This window comes from Ailuropoda melanoleuca, chromosome 19 (genome assembly GCF_002007445.2).
Source record: "Ailuropoda melanoleuca isolate Jingjing chromosome 19, ASM200744v2, whole genome shotgun sequence".
Taxonomy (NCBI): Eukaryota; Metazoa; Chordata; class Mammalia; order Carnivora; family Ursidae; genus Ailuropoda; species Ailuropoda melanoleuca.
Genome location: NC_048236.1, coordinates 14273112 through 14284499, shown reverse-complemented (window position 1 = coordinate 14284499; position 11388 = coordinate 14273112). Strand labels below are relative to the sequence as shown.

Here is an 11388-nt window from a genome sequence, read left to right as displayed (position 1 = left end):
CTTAACCTGTGCCACCCAGGCGCCCCTTCCTTTTAATTTCTGAAAACTAAATAGACTGGGATTTAAGAACTACCTGCAGATTTTGGAGAAAACAGTATACATTTTATCCTGTTATTGATATTATTTACAAAGAGAGAAGAACTCTCACATTAAGAATTAGGTAGTAGGGGCGCCTGGGTGGCACAGCGGTTAAGCGTCTGCCTTTGGCTCAGGGCGTGATCCCGGCGTTGTGGGATCGAGCCCCACATCAGGCTCCTCTGCTGGGAGCCTGCTTCTTCCTCTCCCACTCCCCCTGCTTGTGTTCCCTCTCTCGCTGGCTGTCTCTATCTCTGTCGAATAAATAAATAAAATCTTAAAAAAAAAAAAGAATTAGGTAGTAGACCATTAACAAGCTTTAAATAACTAACTGAATAACTCTGGAGAATCATTAACAAACATTAAATAAGTAAATTCCTGCCACTACCTACTTTGCAGTGAGCTGCATGGAGGAGGAAGCAGGCATTTTCAAGCATTTGAGACTGATAAAGAGTGTGACTGCCTCTTGTTTTAAGAGCTGCCATAGGGCTGTCCCAAAGGAATTCCAAATATATTTGGGAAGATTTGGTGAAATTGTCTAGTTTTTTAAAAGTGATGCAGTATAACAGAAATTTGCAATACAAATAGAAACTTAAAAAAGTTTAAAAATTATAATAATGAGGTCTTTTTCTTCTGTTCTGAATTCCTCCTATGGGATCTCGACCTTTGGGGGACATTGTGAGAATCTGATGAAATCTATGGTCTGTCTCTCTAGAAATATTAGGGGTACATAGACATATACTATGCATGTACTTTCAGGTACCTGTGGAGGCCCTCTTAATGCAGAGATAGACCCCAGTTAAGAAATCCGGCTGTAAGATGACCAGATATCCTTGTCTGGTTAGCATTGGCATCGTTTTTGAAAATCTCTACCAAGTGAAAATTTGTCCTGGGTAATGCCTTTGGCTGGGCGTGTTGAGCTTTAGTTCCCACTATGGTTCAGGTGTGAGATGTAGATAACTTTCTTTTATTACTGGTGATACTTGGAGAAATAGTAATTCATAAAATCATTCCCAATCCATAGTCTACAACTGGAAATTCTAGCTCAGATTTTTTACTGCAGCATAGTGGTTGACGTACTCCACGTTTGCTTAACAGTGAACAAGTACATCTTCAGGGAATGGTGGGGCCACAGTACTCCCTGGGGCGATGTTTCTCAGCTTGCCTTTACCTTGCTGCAGTGTTAGGGCTGCATGAGAGGTCAAGTGGTAGAGTGGAAATAATCCTGACTTCGTTGTTAAAAGACCTGAAGTCAAGTCTTGTTTTTAGCTTAACTTGGTTAAGTCTCTTAATATTGCTGGGGCGCACTTTGTCCTTTGATACACCAGAAATAGCCATACCTGTTCTATCTTTTTACAGGATGTTCTGAGAATCAGTGAAAATAATAATGTGACTTTTAAAATATACAAACCTGTCGATTCAAAGATAAAGGAACACATAGCCATGACAGAATGGAGACTTCATTCATTCACCATGCATTTTTTTCATTAGCAGATATCTATAAATCTAACGTGCATAAGGAATCTTTGATTTCTCTCTATTCTCCTGTTTGGAAATATGGCCCTACTACCTCTCAAAAACTTTTTAGACTCTGTTCATCTTGTATAGAAAAAAAAAAAAGAGAGTAAAAGGAAGGTTAGTGATATAGAATGAGGAAGTCAAATGATCTGTGTAATGTTTGAGTTGAAAATCAGTAATCAAGTAGTTTATATGAGCTCTTAAACTGATAGTCAAAGGAAGCAGGGTGATTTTTAGGCTCTTCTGGAAATTGTGAGATCTCATCCTGCCACATATCCTGCTCTGGAGATGACCTAGTTATGGGGAAATGATAATAGCTGCCGTTTTTTGAGAGCTTTCCTGTCTTCACGTATGTCCTATCTCATTTAATCAGCACTTGTCCAAGGTCATACAGAGGTTGTTCCCTGAGCTGAAATTCCAGCCCTGGTCCTTTTACCTCCACAGTCCATGTTTATAGCTACCTGGCAGCAGAAAAGTGGGGCCGAATCAGAACAAGCTAACTGGCATTTGCCTTTTCTAAGGTTCATAGGGATCAATGTTAATTCACATTCTTTAACCTTGAAAGCTCAGAGTAACCTTTGAGCTTGCTCTCTGGGACTTCAAGACAGAGAGGATTGCCATCTGAAAGCAGGGTGGGATTCAGATGGAATCAAGTTTTAGCTTTAAGAAATGAAGATCTCTGAGCTCCACTTTTTAATTTTTGAAATACTTAAAGAAGTGAATTTCCAATATTTAATCTATTTTCTGAGAGCTCCTTTTTCACGCTTATTGGAATTTACATTTCTGAGTTATTAGAAAATATGAAACAATATGATTATTATAACTTGTAAATACAGTGCATTTTCTCCATTATTATTAGAAAGAAAAATGTGCTGGTGTTTTCCACAGATGCAGTCAGATGCAGACTGAGGGGCTGAATTCCCCCTTGGTCTGCTCTTTGACGAAGCTGCAGTCTGCAGGTTACATTACTGACGTGGCAGAACGAAGAAACCAAAGGCTGCATTTTAAATAACATTCCTAGTTGTTTAGATTCCCTTAAGATATTGAGAATATCTAGCTATATGTCTGAATCATATGCCGTACTGGATGGGAGGTAAAATTAGGAAATATTGGCTGGCTACTGCTACATTATAATTTCTCTAGAAACCTCAAGAAAATAATGGACTCAAGCATGCCTTGAGCTGTTCTCTGAGAAACTATGGCAACAGGCCTTTTAATTAAAGCTGAACTAGTGTGTGTAGCTTAGAAAAACAGAGAGATACTGCCAACTGATAGGGAGAGTGTATGGGAGTAATCCAGAAAACTAAAAAAAAAATTCTTTTTAGATATATTTAGATAACTCTTTGTTATCTATATTGTTCAAAGAAACAGTTGGAAAATCTTTTAGTGGATATGAATATTTGGCTTTGGAATATAATATTTTTTCTATAAGAAAATATAGTTTCCCAATTATGCTTTTTAAGATTAATATTCAAATTAATTTATGTTTCTTGAGTACATGTTAACTGAAGTTGGAAGGGCCAGCCTGGAGGCATCTCAGTTGCAGAGGGCAACCAACCCGGTACAGTCACAAAAAGGACTGGTCACAAAAAGGACGATCTTTTCATTTTGATAATGGAGGCTATGTATATGCCACAGTGAAACGCACTGGTGGACTGTTGATCAACAAATTAGTAAACTGGCCCCCAGCTGAGATGAACCATTTACAGCCCATGTGCTAGAATTTGTAAACTCAGAGCATAACAAAAAGTAATTTAGAAAACAAAAACTAAGCAGGAAGTCAAGAGTTGTCATTTTTCTAGGATCAAAATATGGGTTATGCTAATAACCCCCAGGACGGAGACTTCTTTCCCAGTGAGAGTTTGAGTTTATGCCTATTGTATTAACATCCTGTCTGATTAGTGTTCCCATTCACTCTTAAAAATGCACCTGTTTGGGGATAAATTGTATAGTCACTTGGTAAGGGCAATAGCACAAAAGAAGAGTAGCCTCTAATGTAATCGTGACAAATATAAAACTCATAAGCCACAGAAGTATAGGAACTGGCTCTTAAAATAGTCTGTTATCCAGTCTCCTTGTCTCTGGCTTGCAGTTTGCCTTTTATTGTATTGTTGGCAGAGTTAGCTATCATAATCAGATCTGATCTTCCACTCCTTTTGCTTAATGGCATTGCTTACAGAATGAGTATACCGGTCCTCAGGCTTAGCTCCACCCTACCTCTAACACATACATTACCTAAACTCAAACAAGGCCTGGTTGTTCCGTGTTCACTCTTCCCCCTGTGTTTTCCTACTATGGCCAGTGGTGGAATTACTCTACTCTTTTTTGTGTGTGTATGTCTGTATGTATGGCAAACTCTTACTCATACTCAAAAACGAAGATTAAACATCTCCTCTTTCCTTCCTTTATCTCACAGTCCTCCCTTAATCCTCTCAAACATTCTGCTCTCTGGGGCTGGATGAGGGCACCAGATAAAGGGATTACACATCTGTAATCTGTACTATGTAGAGTTGACCCTTGAACAATGCAGGGGTTAGGAGTGCTCACCGCCCCCCCCCCCAAGTTTTGACTTCCAAAACTTAACTGCTAATAGCCTACTGTTGACTGGAAGCCTTACTGAGAACATAAATAAAGGATTAACAATATTTTTTATGTTTTATGTATTACATACTGTATCCTTACAGTAACGTAAGCTACAGAAAAGAAAATGTTATTAAGAAAATTCAAGGGAGAACTTCTGGCCTTCTTCTAGCTACCATCTTGTGTCCCCGCATGTGTGCACCTAATCTCAACCTGAGATCCCCTGAGCATCAACCCTAGTCCCCCATTTCCACTCCAACAAGATGAAAGAAACTATCACGAACCAGGAGAAACTCATCAAACTGCAAGCAGGAGTGCGCACGGGTGGGAAAGGAGCTGCTCACCGTAAGAAGCTGGTTCATAGAATGGCTATGGCAGATGATGAAAAACTTCAGTTCTCCTTAAAGAAGTTAGAGGTAAACAGTATCTCTGGAATCGAAGAAGTGAATATGTTCACAAACCAAGAACAGCGATCCACTTTAACAAACGTAAAGTTCAGGCATCCCTGGGGTGAATACTTCCGCCATTACGGGCCATGCTGAAGGAAAGCAGCTGACAGAAATGCTGCCCAGGATCTTAAACCAGCCCGGTGCAGACAGTCTGACCAGTTGAAGGAGACTGGCTGACGCTCCACCCACACTATCTGTGGACAGAAGAGCAACACTTGCTACCGAAGAGGAGGAGGATGATGAAGCTCCAGATCTTGGGGAGAATTCTGATGAAGCTTCCAAGGAATTGGACTGAATTGAGTCAACTTCTCAAGAAGATAAAACTTGAAGAAGTGACTGGGAGCTGCTATTTTGTATTACAACTGCTTTTAAAAATTTTGTTCACAGATCTGGTAAAATCTAGATCTCTAATATTTTTAAGCCCAAGGCCCTTGGACACTGCAGCTCTTTTCAGTTTTTGCTTACACACAATTCATTCTTTGCAGCTAATTAAGCTGAAGAAGCCTGGGAATAAAATCTGAAACAAGGTTAATAAAGTTTTTGCTTAGTTAAAAAAAAAGAAAAAAGATTCAAAGAAGAGAAAATACATTTACTGTATTCATCAGAAAAATCCATGTGACCTGTCAGAATGGCTAAGATCAACAACACAAGAAACAGGTGTTGGCAAGGACATGGAGAAAGGGGAACCCTCTTGCAATGTTGGTAGGAATGCAAATTGGTGCAGCCACTCTGGAAAACAGTATGGACGTTCCTCAATAAATAATAGAACTACCCCACGATCCAGCAGTTGCAGTACTAGGTGTTTACCCAAAGAATACAAAAACACTAATTCAAAGGGATACATGCATCCCGATGTTTATAGTAGCATTATCTACAATAGCCAAACTATGCAGAGAGCCCAAGCATCCGTCAATTGATGGATAGATACAGAAGATATGGTATCTACATACACAATGGAATATTACTTAGTCATAAAAAAGAATGAAATCTTGCCATATACGACAACATAGATGGAGCTACTAAAGAGTTTATGCTAAGCGAAATAAGTCAGTCAGGGAAAGACAAATACCATATGATTTCAATCATATATGGAATTTAAGAAACAAAAAAACAAGCGAAGGGGAAAAAAGGGAGAAGGAAGCAAATCAAGAAACACACTCTTGGGGCACCTGGGTGGCTTATTTGGTTAAGCATCCAGCTCTTGATTTGGGCTCAGGTCATGATCTCAGGGTCGTAAGACTGAGCTCCTCGCTGGGCTCCATGCTGGGTGCGGAGCCTGCTTAAGATTCTCTCTCTCCCTCTGCCCCTTCACCCCCTCCCTCTCTAAAAACAAACAAACTACCAAACAAACAAAACAAAACAAAAAACCGGGCTCTTAACTAATAGAGACAAACTGACAGTTACTAGAGGGGAAGTCGGGGGGAGGGGGGCGGNGAACTTAAAAAAAAAATCTTTGTGGGGCGCCTGGGTGGCTCAGTCATTTAAGCGTCTGTCTTTGGCTCAGGTCATGATCTCAGGGTCCAGGGATTGAGTCCCTCATGGGGCTCCCTGCTCAGCGGGGAGTCTGCTTCTCTTTCTCCCCTGACACCCCCCCCCCCCCCCCCCGGNCCCCCCCCCGCTCGTGTGCATTCTCTATCTCAAATAAATAAATAAAATCTAAAAAAAAAAATTTGTGTAAGTGTACCTATGCAGTTCAAACCTGTGTGGTTCAAGGTTCAGCTGCAGTTTCTATCTTTTCTCCATAGTCTTGTGTGGGATGTGGCAAGAATGGGTACTTGCTCACTATTTGTTTAATATTTGATGTTTGGTAAATATTTGATGAATGGATGAATGGGCTTAAGTGGGTAAAATAATTGGAGTCAGTAGGGCACATTTGAGAAGACGCAGAGTAGTTGAAATTTGGTTCTGTTTTCCCTCTTCCCTCTTTCCCATTCTTTTGCTCCTTCATGTGCCCAACTGCTCTCATGCCGGTTTCTTGGCTTCCCAGAACACTTTCTTTAGCGGATTTTCTGGGCTTGCCCTACCCTTAAATTCCCCTCAGCTTCTAAAATCCATTTTGCCTTTCTTCTCCAAACTTCCACCCTCATCTCCCATCAGGATGTCATTTCCATACTGAAGAATGCAGCTAGATATAATTAGAGGATAATCACTTCAACTTAATTCATTCCGGGTTGTAAAAGACTGACAAGGAGGCAGCAGGAAGTGTCTGAAATTTGAATTCAGCAATTGAAGGGCTTGCTTTGCCTGTGCAGATTTCTGACTGTGTGTATAACCTTCGCTTTCATGTAGTATATTAATGCCATGCTAAACAGGTTTTCATGCCAGGATTTTAGATTATGTCATTCAATCAGGACAAAGGAATATTTTGAGAGCTGCCTGCTTGTAACCAGTTTCAGCAACATTACTGTCCTTGCTCAGCAGCATTTGCAATTATTTGGATATTTTATTGCCTTTTTTGTATCTTTTTTGTATAAATGAACGAACTTTGGGACAATGACTACTAATGATGTTGATAAGGAAATTAGGTCTCATACAGCTAATGAACTTCAGGCAAAGATAGGCAAGAATCGATTCTAACCCTCAAATGGATGCTCCCTGATCCTAAGCCCACCTGTAGTCTTTTATTACATATGGAAAGAAAGCAAAAGCAAGGAACATGTATGGAAGTCTGGAACTCTGTCCTTTGAGACTCTGTACAACACGGGAGCTGTAATTAAGGATTTTTAAAATTTATTTTTAATTAGGGTTTTTTTTTTTTATCTTATATTTTGGTTTCTGGGCCTGAAACCTAAGTCTCTCATGTGACTTCTGCACATTTTATTTCTTTTGTGCTTTCATGAAAACATTTGGTACAGAGGAGGGGCCATCTGTAAAAGGCAAGGAAGATATGCCTGGGTTTCCTCCAAGCTGCCCCTTCATTGTTGTTAACCGTTGCTTTAAATCCTTCTAGCAGCGGGAATCTAGGACCTTTGCTGCAACTACTTTAGTAGATCCCAGAGTCAGGGCCCTGCAAAACCAGGCTACGGCATAGGCCCCTGGGCTGGGTATTGAGATTTACAAGATGAGGCCAGAGACCCCATCACCACTTTTCTTACCTGTTTTCCTCATCCATGCAGGAACCACCAGAGCCTGGAGAGCCCCTTACTCTGGGCCATGGATCCTGAAGGGCTTAGACTTACTAGAGGAGTGGACCTAACTGACTGAGAGAGGCCCTTCTGTTCAGAGGCTTAAATGGAATAAAATCAAGTTGAATAAGACCTACCCTTACCTTTGTGTAACTCTCTCTTTCCTTTATCTTACAGTGATGTATGATCTGAGAAGAAATTCATCGTTCATTGAGTTAGTGTTGATGTTTCCTTTTTTTTTTTCTTTCTCTTCTTTGGCTATACCTGCATTTTCCTGAGAGTTACTGTGCTTGTGCATAGAATCAAAGGGTCAGCTGGGTTTTGTTATTACTTGTTTGTTTTATTCGGCTCTACACGTGAGATTTTAGTAATGGGATTGGAGGAGTGGAAAAAAGTAACAGGAAAAACTTTTTATATGCTGGTATCTCCTCTGTAGAAATTAAAGATTTAGTTAGGCAATATTTGCTGTTATTGTCTATTTATTTTAATTTTAGTTTAGTTTTTGCATAGGTAAAACATTCACATGATTCAGAAATTAAGACCTATAAAAATGAGAAATTAAAACCTGTAAAAAGTGAGAATTCTTTATGCCATTCTTATGCCTCATATTTAAGGAAATCCTACATAACATAACCACTGTTCTTAGTTTCTTGTGAATCCTTTCATTATTATTTTTTCTTTTTACAAGGAAATAAAAATATAGTTTGTATTTCTTCTTTATATGCATAGTAATATACTATATATACTGTTCTGCATCTTATTTCGTTCACTTAATGTACCTTGGAGAGCTTTCCATAGAGAGTGCCCTACTTCTTTTTATAGGTGCCTAGTATCCCGTTGCATATAAAATACAATTTAGCTAACTACTCGCATTTGGTGACATTTGAGAATTTTCTAGTATTTTATTGCAAACAATGCTTAAATGTAAAACCGTAGTCATTTCACATGTGAGCAAATGTTATCTGTACAATGAACTCCCAAAAAAAGAATTATGGGGTCAAAGATTTATGTATTTCAATTGTGATAAATAGTATCATGTGGCCCTCCATAATGGTCTGTTTTAATTACTGAGGCTTTGTAATATGTCTTTTCTTATTGGGATGCTCTTTTGCTTGGCAATTATTATTTTTTCGTCTTTTATATTAGAGTCAGGCTACCTAATTCTAATTTAAAATTAATATTTTTTTGGAGACCATGTTAAATGTGAATTTTGTTAAAGGAGAACTGAATCTTTATGATTTTGAGTTTTCCTATCTAATAATTGGTATGCTTTTCTATTTTAAGCTCTTCTTTTCTGGAAGATTCTTTTTCATGTATTTCTTCCACATCTCTTGTTAAGATTATTTCTAGATTTTATCTTTTTGGTTGTGATTAAAAGTGGGTCTTTTTTCATTATATTTTCTGTTTGTAGTTTCTGTATATGGAAACTATTGATTTCATTATCTTAACCTTGTAATCTGCTGACTTACTTATTTTAATGTTTGTAGTACTTTACAGTGTAATCATTAGGTTTTCCAGGTACACAAGCATCATCTGGGGGCACCTGGCTGAATCAGTTGGTAAAACATATGACTCTTGATCTTGGGGCAGTAAGTAGGAGCCCCACTTAGGTTTAGAGATTACTTAAAAATAAAATCTTAAACAAAACCGCAAACATACCATCTGCAAGTAGAGATTATTGTACATCTTCCTTTCCTGTTGTACATTTTTTATTTCTTTCACTTGTATGTTTGTATTGGCTAGGATATCCAGCAAAATGTTCAATAGTAGTAATAAGAGTAGGTATCTTTTTCCCCGTGCCTGATTTTACTGAGAACGTCTTTGGTATTTCCCTGGTAAGCATCAACTTGGTTTTAGGTTGACATAAAAATATTTTATTATGTTTCAGAACTCTCCATCTTTGCTGGTTATTTATTTATTTAAAGATTTTATTTATTTATTTGAGAGAGAGAGAGCACAAGTGGGGTGAAGGGCAGAGGGGGAAGCTGACTCCCTGCTCAGGACTCCATGAAGGACTCCATGAAGGACTCCATCCTGAGATCTCTGGATCATGACCTGAGCCAAAGGCAGCCGCTTAACCAACTGAGCCGCCCAGATGCCCACTGGTTGGTTGGTTGGTTATTTATTTATTTATTTATTTATTTATTTTCTGTTCTCTCAGCTTCACCTTGCCCTTACATATGATAGCCTCTGGAGTCAGGCCTGGGACTCTGCTGACCACGTCTCCCAGATGCCTTTGACAGTGGCTTCCTGTTGGGATCTGTCATTAGGGGGCACTAGAGGGAGCCTGAAAGGTGGGAGGAGGGACAGGCACTTCCTGTCTCTTGCTGTTTCAGTCAGAGGTGCCCCAGTAAAGGTATCTTAACTCAGCCTCCAGTTTTTCTCTAGAATGTCAAAAATAGCCTCGGGGCGCCTGGGTGGCACAGCGGTTCAGCATCTGCCTTCGGCTCAGGGCGTGATCCCAGCGTTGTGGGGTCGAGGCCCACATCAGGCTCCTCCGCTATGAGCCTGCTTCTTCCTCTCCCTCTCCCCCTGCTTGTGTTCCCTCTCTCGCTGGCTGTCTCTATCTCTATCAAATAAATAAAATCTTAGGAAAAAAAAAAAAAAACCAGCCTCATCACATCCCTTCATAGGTACCGGCAGAAGCCAGGCAGTGGGCCCTCAGCAGAGGTGTGAGCCCCAACCCAGAGGCACTTTCCTCCCTTCAGCTCCTGAGGAGCTAACAGCACCCGAGCAGTGTGTTTTGTGGGGCCTCTCCTTTGAGCTACCACGTTCTTGTGTTCTTGTAGCCCCAGTTTATAGCCCCTAACCTCTTCCAGCCCCAGCCCCAGTTTATAGGTGGTAGCTGCATTTATTATCTCGAGGATACCTCAGTGTCCTCTTTTTGCTGTTCCAGTCCTGTGACAGCTGTTTTACCAATTCCCTTTATTAAATCCTCTCTGTGGAACATTCTGATGAGCTGATGAGCTTTCTGCTTTCCTGAAAAGACTCAGTCTATGACTCATCTCTTCTTATATTATTGAATGTTTTGGTCCAAATTGTTTTCTGAAATTTTCCTGCAAAGCTTTTTCTGTGCTAATGGGGATGATTGTGTGAGTTTTATTTTTCGACCCATGAAATACAATAATGGATTTTTCTAACACTGGACTCTGCTTGAATTTCTGTCATAAATCCCCCTTCAAGGGTGCCTGGGTGGCTCAGTCGGTTAAGCATCTGCCTTCGGCTCAGGTCATGATCCGGGGATTTGGGATTGAGCCCCGCGTGGGAGGGATTGAGCGCCCCTGCTCAGCAGGGAGCCTGCTTCTCCCTCTCCTCCCCGCTCATGCTCTCTGTCGCTTTGTCTCTCTTTCTCAAATAAATAAATAAAGTCTTTAAAAAAAATAAATCCCGGTTTATCTTGTGTTCTTTTAATGGGCTGCTGATTCTATTTGCTGATATTTTCATTATGATTTTCACATTAATCTTTATACATGAGATTGGTTGAAGTTTTCTCTTTTGGGATAATCTGTGTCAGGGTTCTGTTTCAGTGCTGTTATTTGCTTCATAACATTTTTGGGTTTCCCATGTTTTTCCTAAACTCTGGAACAGTTCACATAGCATTTTACATCAGTCTTTCCAGGTTTCTCTTGGTTTTTTTTTTT

At 39.8% G+C, this 11388-nt stretch overlaps 1 protein-coding gene and 1 pseudogene across 15 annotated transcripts in view; both read left to right on the top strand.

The window, feature by feature from the left end:
* The window catches only part of DST (dystonin), a 472609-nt gene that overhangs the window by 19971 nt on the left and 441250 nt on the right, over nucleotides 1-11388 (top strand). The gene's annotated exons all lie outside the window — the stretch shown is intronic.
* On the top strand, nucleotides 4291-5045 carry LOC100484606 (annotated as a pseudogene).